This window comes from Phalacrocorax aristotelis, chromosome 4 (assembly GCF_949628215.1).
Source record: "Phalacrocorax aristotelis chromosome 4, bGulAri2.1, whole genome shotgun sequence".
In the NCBI taxonomy this organism is placed as follows: domain Eukaryota; kingdom Metazoa; phylum Chordata; class Aves; order Suliformes; family Phalacrocoracidae; genus Phalacrocorax; species Phalacrocorax aristotelis.
The window spans coordinates 43,280,822-43,290,135 of NC_134279.1; the positions used below are offsets into that span (position 1 = coordinate 43,280,822).

At 56.5% G+C, this 9,314-nt stretch overlaps 2 long non-coding RNA genes across 3 annotated transcripts; one reads left to right on the forward strand and one right to left on the reverse strand.

The window, feature by feature from the left end:
- Positions 1-249: 249 nt before the first annotated feature.
- LOC142056414 (uncharacterized) lies at positions 250-1,994 on the forward strand. Its single transcript, XR_012660324.1, has 3 exons — positions 250-1,502; positions 1,594-1,712; positions 1,909-1,994. It is a non-coding gene; the product is annotated as an uncharacterized LOC142056414 (long non-coding RNA).
- LOC142056413 (uncharacterized) lies at positions 869-6,031 on the reverse strand. 2 transcript variants are annotated; one of them, XR_012660322.1, is made up of 2 exons: positions 5,850-6,031; positions 869-3,254 (listed from the first exon to the last, which is right to left on the reverse strand). It is a non-coding gene; the product is annotated as an uncharacterized LOC142056413 (long non-coding RNA). The 2 variants fall into 2 exon arrangements; XR_012660323.1 differs by lacking the exon at positions 5,850-6,031 and adding an exon at positions 4,205-4,904.
- Positions 6,032-9,314: the final 3,283 nt, after the last annotated feature.

Sequence of the window (9,314 nt, forward strand, 5' to 3'; positions counted from 1 at the left end):
ATGGGAAAATATTAATAATCGAAACGGTGGGGGTTTCTTTTCTCTTTTCTTTTCTTTTCTTTTTTCTTTTCTTTTCTTTTATTTTATTTTATATTTTCTTTTCTATTTTATTTTTTTTCTTGTCTTTTCTTTTTTCATTGTTATTGATAGCAGTGGGCTTCAAGCCCTCTTTCTTTCTCTTTCTTTCTTTCTTTCTTTCTTTCCTTCTTTCTTTCTTTCTTTCTTTCTTTCCTTCTTTCTTTCTTTTTTCTTTCTTCCTTTCTTTCTTTCTTCCTTTCTTTCTTTCTTTCTTTCTTTCTTTCTTTCTTTCTTTCTTTCTTTCTTTCTTTCTTTCTTTCCTTTCTTTCTTTCTTCCTTCCTTTCTTCCTTCCTTTCTTCCTTCCTTTCTTCCTTCCTTTCTTCTTTTCTTTTCTTTTCTTTTCTTTTCTTTTCTTTTCTTTTCTTTTCTTTTCTTTTCTTTTCTTTTCTTTTCTTTTCTTTTCTTTTCTTTTCTTTGACTGATTCAGGTTTTAAATTGCTGTTCTGGAATGTTACACTGTGACTCGAGAGGAGATTATTAAAGGAGAGATAGATGGATGCATTTAATTTTTTTAATAGTCTTTTGTGCCCCGCAGCTGCAGTTATAGGAGGGAAGAAAAAAAAAAAGGCAAGAAGTCGGGGAAATGCCTGCTCTTTCATACGAAGGTGTTTGGAAGCTCCGGTCTGTGCCACGCGAATTTTGCAAACGGCAGTTCTGAGCTGGCACCGCACGACTTGAGGCACTTCAGAAAGCTTTGCAAGAAGAAGCACGAAGGAAAACCAGCCTTGCCTCCACGCAGTGCCCCGAGAAGCGACTTCATCCAATTTGCTTAGTGCCATCAGTGATCTCTCTCCTTCTGTCCTGTTTTTTCTTTTTTTTTTTTTTTTTTCTTGGCGGGGGGTGGTGGGGGCAGGTTAAGATCTGCTGTGAACTCCAGGCGCCCGTTGCTCCCTCTGATAAATAAGGCTTATTTCTGCAAGGGAGAGCCGGCGGTATATTGCTATGGGACAAGGCACCCATGCCTCGCTGCCGCTCCCCGCCCGAGCCCCGGGCAGCAGCGGCGGGGAAATCACGTCTCTCTCTCATCCGGATGGGGCCGCGGCCGCGGCGGCCGGAGCCCACGGGGACCAGGGGCGTGGGGGCGCCACGGCTGCCGGCCCTGGGAGGGGGTCCTGGCACAGCCCGCCGCGAGCTTCACACCCAAAGGGGGGCTGTATCACATCGCATCTTACCCCATCATGTCCCATCAAGTCCCATGTGGTACATCAACAACCCGGAGCGGTTCAGTAAAAGTCGCACGTGCATTTATGCATGTATGCTGATATGTGGTGTTATATATAGTAGAATATATTTGTATATGCTTGTATATTTTAATATATAAACGTGTATTTAAATATTCTCCAGTTTGTGCTTCTTACAGATCTCTAAGCACATGAAACAAATGGAGGGAAACTGTGGGACTAACTCACTATTATGTAATAAGGTAACTAAAATAATATGACATGTATTCGATTCTATTAATTTAACATATATGAACCGCACACGAGCATGTATTTATACAAGCATATGTATAGATATTTACGCAGAAGCATTCAGATGCTTTTCGGCACCCAGCCCGGGCCGGGGCTCCCTGGCCAGGCTTGATGCGCGCTCCCGCCGCGCTGAGCCCACGCGGACCCGCCGCGCACACGCGGTGAGCAACTGCGCCGCAGGGAAGGGAAGGGAAGGGAAGGGAAGGGAAGGGAAGGGAAGGGAAGGGAAGGGAAGGGAAGGGAAGGGAAGGGAAGGGAAGGGAAGGGAAGGGACCTCGCTGGTGCCTGCCGCCACCTGCCCGGCAGGAGGCAGAGGGTTTGCGGCTGCGGGCAGTAAGGGGTGACACCTCTCCGCAGGTCACAGCTGTTAGTAAGGCCCCGCCTTGGCCACCCAGCTGCCGTGTCCACTGCTGTGGTGCTTCTGATGCTCGAGTCCCCCTCTCCTCACCCTCAGCTGGCGTCTGACAGAGCATCCTTTCCCTGAAGATCCTCCTAGCTCTCGACTTGAGGGTCTGTATGCTATTTGAATACATGATTATCACCAAGTTGAAATGCTCCCAGTGTCGTGGAGGCTGCGGCGTACACCCACCCTCGGGGCTCCGGCCTGCAGTAGGGTGGGAGAAGAGACCCCCTCTGTGGTTACACCTGAGCAGTGAGGACATCTGCCTGGTTTATGTAACACCCCCACCGCAGGTCCCTCACTTTGGAGAGGGTTTAGGGTCCTGCTGAGGTCTGGGGAGGAGCTGGCCCTCTCCACAAGGGCATCCGCCCTCCGGGCTGAGCGAGGTCTTTCATCGGGCAGCCGGATCGGTGCCGCTGCGGGGAGCTAGGGGGACGCGGGAGGAGCCGGGGCCTGGAGGCCGGCGGGCGGTGGGAGGGTGCCTCAGGGTGCCACAGGTTCCTCAGGGAAAGCGCGGAGCGCCGGGCTGAACCGCTGTGGGACTGGAGCCCTCGGGCTGCAGAGGGGGTTTGAACCAAGTAGTTGACTCCGTTGCCGTGATTGTTCCGCGGCGGGTAGGTGCGGAGGGGAGAGGGCCTCCTTGTCTATTTGGTGTGAGGCTCCGACTCGGGAAAAGCAACGTGAGGGCTTGCGAATTTAAGGGAAAGCTGTAGATGTCTGTAAGTCCGGGACACAACCGAATTGGACCCCTCCCCGTTCATACGCAGAGACACCGTGTCACAGCCCGTGGGATGTAACCCGGGTGAGGCCGAGACGGGACGGCCCCAGGGACGGCAGGGAGAGGCTGCAGCCAAGCCGGGTCTGCCCGGGGGTCTGTGTGTGCCTCGGGCGGGGGCAGGAACAGAGACAGTCAGCCGGGGAAACCTGTGCCTCCCCTGCCTGGTAACCGGCCTCTCTCAGAGATCTCCGCAGCCTGATCCTCGGGAGCCGTCCTGGCAGCCCACCCGTAGTTTCCCCCCGCGGGGCGCACAGAGCAGCCGGCCTGCGGACTATTTCCCCAGGGCTATGGGGAAAGACAAATCGGGGCAAGAGTGTCCCGCCAAGTGCATATGACTGGCGGAATTCCCTTCCCCGCCACAAGGTTTTAAAGGGTTTTGAACGGAGAGCAGCCGCGGAGCTGAGGGATGCTGCGACGTTCACAGCGCTAGGACAGCTCACCGGAAGGCTGGGGATGGAGTACCTACGGGTGCATCCTGCACACTTCGTGTCCACCGACCTGGTGTTTTGGCCTTCCCCAGAGTTTCTGCAAAAGAAGGACTGCTGGTGAGCTGCGGGGTGCAAGGACAGACGCATCCCTGGGTGTACCTGCGGGACGGGGAGGGCTGATGGGGAGCACGGTAGATCTGGGCTCCAGGGATGCTCTCGCTTTGCGCCGGGGACAAGTCCCTTGTTTTGGGGGGTCAAACCCGCCGAACAATACCCTTGAGGCTCTGAATGCCAACCTACAAGTCCCACTGCCTCAAAGGCTGGGCACAGCTGGCCTGCCCGTCAGACGTTGCAGGATCAGGCCTTCTGGATGGGTTTTGTGCTGCTCGGAGAGGCAGGATTGCTCTTACTGCCAGCTAGGGAGACCCCAGTCGGCCGGTTTTGCTGGGGACGGTGTTTGCAGGTTTGGAAAGCAGTGGCAAAAAATATCACCCGGAATTTCCCAGCGATTACTTCAGAGGGGAAAAAAGGACGGGAAATGATTTCCCGAACGGCTCTTTGATGCGGCGTGCATTCAGTTACCGCACCGTCCCGGCGAGCTTCGGGAGAAGAGCGGTCCTTTCCCCGCCCTTGGCCTTGAGGACTGAGGGGTGAGGCCGGGAACATTCTAAAGGCGAGGGCAGCTCCCGGCCTGGCTGCATTTTTCCTCTGCCGGAGCGGAGCGGCTGCTTGCCCCGGCCCGCCGGAAGCCCACCGGCGGCCCCGACCCGGGACGGGGCGGGGCGGTGCCGGCTGCCGGCGTCGGGCGGCGGCTGAAGGGTGCGGGGCTCGACCACAGACGCCGAAAACAGCCCCCCACCCCCACCCAAAAAAAACCAAAAAAAAAAGAATCCGGTGCCTAGAGGCAAGATCTAGCCTGCTTTTGATCCCCCGCCCCGTCCCCCGGGACTCTTCCCGCCGCCCGGAGGTGCTGGCTGCAGAGCCAGGACCGCATAGCTGACCCCGAGCTGGCTCTCCGCGCCGAGGGACTGGCATCTGAAACATTACCCAGGGAGCTGGAGCGGCTCCGGCAGTATCCCACAGCTCTTCCCGAAAAGGTATCCCGGGAATCTTTCCCCTCCCCTGCCCTCCGAAGCCCCTGCAAAGAAAGCAGGCCCGACGTGTTAGCCTAAGCACGAAGCATCCGAGGAATTTCCACCAGGGAAACGAGCCCTTTCCGCGGGGCTGGCGGTGCTCCCCGCCGCTGCGGCCGGTCTGCCCCCGGGGCTGGGGGCCGGCAGGCGCAGCCCCCGGCGGGGCGTACCTCCAGGCATGGAAGCGTTTAGCGGTTTCGGCGGTATTAACTACTAACAGGGTGTGAAAAGTATTGGGGATTGAAAAAGCTGTGGGAAAGTGGAGGCTTTCCAAGTCAGGCGGGCTGGAGCTTTCCTCCCCTCTGCAGGCGGACACCTTGCGCTGCTCCCGCCACCGGGCCCCCGAAGGAGCAGCCCCTTGCCGGCGGCCGCGGGTCAGGCAGCCCGGCAGGTGCCGTGCCTCTCGCTGTTCGACCCTGAGCTTTTATAGCTGGAAAGCATGACATGGCGTTTTGCCGCCAACCCGTTCTTCCTCGCCACCCTGCCACCGCCCCGTCGCCAGGAGCGGGAGGTGCCGCCCGGTGACAGCTCTGCCGAGGGGTCTCTGGCCTCGCCGGGCCGGCGCTTTCCCGGCTTCCTTTGCTTCGGATGCGGAGGCTGGGCCTTGCTCTGCCTCCAGCCGCCGCGGCCCCCACACCCCCGTGTCCTTCCCGGGGACCCCCTCCCAGCCCCGCCGCCCCAGCTGTCTGGGCGCCGCAGGCACCCGCCGCGCTCCCGGAGGCGCCTGCGGTCTCTTCTCCTCTTCTCCCAACACCCTCTTGCTCCAGTACACCAATTTTCAGGTGGTTTTGTTTTTTAAGCGTGAACGGTCCGGAAAAACAGATAGGAGACATATATTTCAGATCTGATCAAATTTAATCAGCTGCTAACAGTTGTTCTAATTAAAGCAGAGACTCACACCGCTGACACGGCCTCCCCGAGTGACCATTACGGCCCCGTAAGTTGAGGCTACATTCAGAGTCTCCCTTCTCCTGGAGGGGGCAAACAACGAGGTTTGGGGGAAAAAAAAAAATTTAAACCAGGTTTGGTTTCTCCCCGTCGGAGAAGACGGTGGATGGCGCAAGAGCTCGCTCCTGTCAACCTGCGCTCCCCCCGAGCACGGCAGCCCCGGGGAGAGCGGGCACGCTGGAGGCTGCTCCTCCCGCCCGTGCTGCCGCAGGCTCCGGTGCCGCCGGCCTGTTCCTGCTCCTGCCCCTTCCCCTGCCCCTGCCCGGCCTCCCCCGCCCGCCCAGCGCCGCTCCCGGGCCGGGTCGCGCCGAGCCCCCGTGGCGGTACCGGAGCGCGGTTCGGAGAAGCCGCCGCCGGGAAGAAGGATCCATAGGTTCCCGGGGTGGCGGCGGGTGGGGGCGGTCAGGGGCGAGCCCCTGGAGAGGGAACCGAGAGGAACATCGCATCCCTTACCTGGCTTGGGCAAAAGGCACAAAGAGAAAAACCCTCCTCTGGGAAAAAAAAATAAACCCAAAACTCCTCCTCGGGTACTCACGGAGCCGCGCCCGAGCGGTGCCCGCGGCCAGCGGCGAAGACAGGCACCGGCGGCGGCCCCTCCACTGCTCGCTTACCTCCCATCGACCGGGCAGGGCGGCAGCAGCCCCGGTGTCTGACTCGCCCAGCGGTTCCGAGGAACCCCGAGATAAAAAAGACAGGCTCCTCCTGTGAATAAATCGATTTCTGAGCATCAGAGAGTGGTCTTAAACAAACAAACAAACAAACAGACAAACAAGCGTCCCTCCCCCCCACCCCCGACCTGTGACTGAGGGACAGTTAAAAATAATTGCCCGTGTTAAGAGGCAGAAGACCAGGTTACAGGGAAAACTGCCTTCTTTCAAAGCCCGCTAATGGCCATACGATTCATTAGGTTACTTAATCCTAATAACCTCGCTAGCATCAGTCCCGGTGACCCAGCCCATTAAGCACCGCCAGCGAAACCCTATAAAACAGGCAAGGGGAATGTCCAACATATGAGCCCATTTATTAGTATTATGTTCCTGAGATAACATGCTCCCGGCTCCCCTGCGTTCCGCTGCAGGCAGGTTGGGGAAGAGGGAGCTCTGTTTTGGGAAAGGCTTGAGCGCAGAACCAGCGAGAGGGACGGCTGGTGCCACCGTCCCTGTCACCCGCGGTCTCCCGTCCCCTCCGCTCTCCTCCTCCGGTCCCCGTCCCTCCGGCCAAACAATAGCTACATTTGTGGCGAGCATGTTTTCCTTTCTGACTAAACCCAGGCCAACCAATGGCAGCCAGAACGAAAAGAAACGCGCAGAGTAACATTTCGATCATAAACGGGAGTTAACAGCTTAAAAAAAAAAAAAAAGGGGGGGGGGGCGGGAGCAAGGCAAAAAGGCTCCCTTCCACCGAAACGTGTCAGTGAGACTTTGCGATATCACCCTCGGCGGAGGAGGCGGCTGAGGAGGAGACGGGGGAAAGGGAAATCAGGGAAGCAGCAAGCCCGCTTTCTCCCGTGCCTCCCAGGGCTGCAGACAAACCGGCCGCCTCCCCGGCATCTCCCTGCCAGGGTGAGGTCTCTGTAATTTACGACACGCGAGTTGTTACGGTGTTTGCCGCGGCTCGGAGGCAGCGGGGCTGCTCAGGGCGCAGGCACATGCAAGCGATTAGGGGAGCGGGGGGCTCCCGCCGGCGGGGGGGTGGGCACCGCTGCCAGCCGGGGTCCCCGGTGGGAGGGGGGGCTGCTGGGCTCCTCCCGGCCCGCCCCGGGGAGGCAGCAGCACCGCTCCGCGCCCGGCTGAGGGTCGCCCACCTCCCCCCCCGCCCCGAGCCAAACCCCTCCCCGCATCTTCAGGGGAACAAACCGTCTCCAGGCTTTGGCTCTGCACAATTCCCTCACTGACACCTTTTTTACCCCCTCTCGATTTCTGGAGAAAACACCCGCCCAGAGGCAGGGGGGCGGCGCGGTTAGCCCGCCGGCCTCAGGGCTGGCGGTGCGGGCCCGGGGCGAGGAGGGCTCCCGGTAGGGACCTGCCCCGGGCCGCCGGCGGCAGCGAGGGGCCGGCGGGCATGAGCCGCGGAGCGTCCCCCGGCTCCGGGATGACTCCCGGCTCAAGCGTCCGGCCCTCACAGAAAGCTGCCCGTGATCCCTCGTTGTTTTCGCAGGAGTTTTATCACGCTGGCAGCGATGAAAGCGAGCACAGCGGCGGGGAGGGAAGAGCGGCGCCCCGCCGAGCTGCCCGTCCCGGCGCTGCCGGCTCTGCAGAGGGGCTGCCGGTGGCAAACCCAGCGGGCTGATCCCGCGAGCCCTCCTTCCCGGGGTGCCGGGGCACCGGCTGCTCCGCCGCCGTGGGGCGGGGGGAAAGGTGCGCCCTGCCCTGCCCCGCCGCCCCCACCCCGAGACGGACAGCCCTGCTGCTATTAAACCCCTTTCTAAACCCCCCCTTTTTTTTTCTTTTTTCCTCAAGGGCTTCTTTTTTAACTTGTAAAATGTTGCTCTGGCTTGGAACTTGTCATAACAGGAGCCTGCTTTATTTATTGGGTTATTTATTTCTTTTACACGCAACAACAATATCCCGAATACAGTCCGTTTGAAAGAAAGGGTTTCCAAAAACAAGAAAGAAAGGGACGGGACTGGTAGGGGTGGTGAGAGGGCAAGAAAGAGAAAGAAAGAAAGAAAGAAAGAGAAGGGAAGAAAGGAAGAAAGGAAGAAAGGAAGAAAGGAAGAAAGGAAGAAAGGAGGAAAGGAAGAACCACACGTGCCAGCCCTTCAAAATTAATACAAAAAGCCTCGAAGCATTCTTTTTGGTATTAATATTATTTAACATTTAATACTGCTGGAAATTCAAACGAACTTTTTGCAGGGAAAAGAAGGGGAAAAGAACTTCTCTGGAAGCCATTTGTTCACAACTCGAACTGTGCCATTTTGGCTTAGAAACAAAACTCGAGACGCCCAGCCCTGTCCCCCCTCCCCCCGGCATATATCTTTTCAGCACACATTTTAAAATAAATATCCTTACGAGTCTTTCCAGAATGCCTCCTTGTTATGAATTGATAGGATACAACATATCCCAGCTGTGTGCCTGGAAGTTGGGATTTAGTCCTTTAAATACCAGGACAACATCTGCAGGGAAAAAAGTTAGGGCGGCTTCGGTCCCCCCCCTCTCCCTTTTTCCCCCCTTCCCCCAACCCCCACCCCCCGTCAGGCGCTGCCGGCCGGGGGGCCGCGCCGTCCCGACATGCGCGGAGGCTCCGCGGGCACCGGCCACGCCACGCGTGTCCGCCGCCGGCTGTCAGGGCAGCCCTGCCGAGCAGCAGGCGAGCACTTCTTGGGCTGAATGCAGATAACTCGGGCAAAGAGCCCCCAAACAGTCTTTGCTTCGGCGAAGGGAAAATTACAGGGTTTTTCTGACTCTCCCTGCAAACCCTTTTGATAAAAATCACGCTTTTCGTCCCGCTCCTCAGCAAGTAAAAATCAACCCGAGCAACTTCATCAAACTAGTCTCCACAATATTTAATAAAATAGCGAAAAATTGCCAGAGGTCTGCTCGGAGGTGTCCAGCTTGGGGAACATGGGGTGAATCCTACACCTTTTTCGTCCCGAGATATTAATTCAGCTTCGAGTATATTTTCGTAGGACGTTTGCTTAGCAAAACTCTCCTGCAGCTATTTTGTCTGAGAATAATGTTTACCATTTTAAAAAAGTATGCAGAAACCATTTACAATATGATCTTCTGTTTGGAGCTTACAACAGGTGTCAGAACTCTCTTCGGGGGGAGTTATATATATATAGTTTCTCTGTATGGACAATTAAATAAAAAGACAGCTTTGTCTATTTTAAACCATATGTGTGCAAAAGAAATAAACAGTGTTAATGTTTTAAACACCTTCTGTGCTTACACAGCTTAGACTCAGTCAGAATACAGTATATGACTTTATCACGGTTGAATGTCTCTTTTCTTGTCGCTTTCAGTGAGACGCTGCAGTGGGAACTATCGCTGCCTTTCTTTAATAAGCTGCACCCTTTTTATCTTAGGTTAGAGTATGTCTTCATAGGGTTGGACAGGTCAAAAATACCTTTGTTT